At 36.9% G+C, this 1,275-nt stretch overlaps 1 non-coding gene across 1 annotated transcript; it reads right to left on the bottom strand.

The window, feature by feature from the left end:
* Window positions 1-960: 960 nt before the first annotated feature.
* LOC122150643 lies at window positions 961-1,067 on the bottom strand. Its single transcript, XR_006163785.1, has one exon. It is a non-coding gene; the product is annotated as a U6 spliceosomal RNA (small nuclear RNA).
* Between the last annotated feature and the right edge of the window lie 208 nt (window positions 1,068-1,275).

Here is a 1,275-nt window from a genome sequence, read left to right as displayed (position 1 = left end):
CCTCCTTGGGTTTCTAAGGCAGTATCACTACAGAAGTAGATTGCCCCATCTTCCTTCTGAGGAGTGGCTGGTGGGTTTGAACCGCCAGCCTTCCGGTTAGCAGTCAAGCGCCTTAGGCACTATGCTACCAGGACTCCCTCTTTTGTTATAGGTCTGTTCAAGTATTCTATCTCTGAGGGGGATAGTTTCGGTAGGTCTTGTGATTCTAGAAACTTGTCCATCTCTTCTAGGTTCTCAAATCTGTTGGAGTATAGTTTTTCATAATATTCTGTCAGTATTGTTTTTATTTCAGTTGGTTCTGTTGTGATGACATCCTTTTCATTTACTATTCTTGTAATTTGCAATTTTTCTTTCTTTTGTTAGATTTGCCAATGGTTTATAATTTTATTAATCTTTTTGAAGAACCAGGTTTTTGTTTTGTTGATTTTCTCTATGGTATTTTTGTTTTCTGTTTCATTTTTATCTGCTCTGATCTTTATTATTCCTTACTTCTAGATACCATAGGATTCTTTTGTTGTTCTTTTTCTAGTTGTTGGAGGTGATGAGTTAGAGTGTTGATTTTGTTTCTTTCCTCTTTTTTGATGTATGCATTTATTGCTGTAAACTGACCTCTGAGTACTGCTTTTGCTGTCCCATAGGTTTTGGTATGATGTATCTTCATTCTCGTTTTTTTTTCTAGGAATTTTTTTATTTCACTTTTTATTTGTTCTATTACCCAGTAATTTTTGAGGCATGAATTGTTGAGCTTCCACTTTGGTGTTTCTTCCTTGATTTTCCTATTATTAATTTCTAATTTTATAGCTTGTGGTCCGAGAAGATGCTTTGTAGTATTTCATGTTTTTGAATTTATTGAGGCTTGTTTTATGTCATAACATATGATCTGTTCTGTAGAAGGATCCATGTCCACTGGAGAAGAATATGAATTGTGCTTTTGTTGGGTGGAATGCTCTGTATATGTCTTAAAATATGGACTGGTTCATGAATGTGTGTGTCATGTTTGAACAGGGGCCATGCTAATCTTCTCTGTATCATTCCAATTTTAGTATATGTGCTGCCAAAGTAAGCACTAGTTGATAAGCTTTTATTAACCATCTAGTAACGTAGTGCCTAAGGCATTTGACTGTTAACCAGAAGGCTGGTGGTTCAAACTCACCAGCCACTCCTCAGAAGGAAGGCTGGGCAATCTACTTCCATAGTGATACTGCCTTAGAAACCCAAGGAGGGGTCTTTGTGAGTTGGATCTGACTCAACGGCAGTGCGTTGCATTTGCATTAG

Source organism: Orycteropus afer, unplaced genomic scaffold (genome assembly GCF_000298275.1).
Source record: "Orycteropus afer afer isolate SDZICR_OR568_19922 unplaced genomic scaffold, OryAfe1.0 scaffold00009, whole genome shotgun sequence".
Classification (NCBI taxonomy): domain Eukaryota; kingdom Metazoa; phylum Chordata; class Mammalia; order Tubulidentata; family Orycteropodidae; genus Orycteropus; species Orycteropus afer.
Note: the sequence above shows the minus strand (reverse complement) of the source record. Positions and strands in the feature narration are given on the sequence as shown.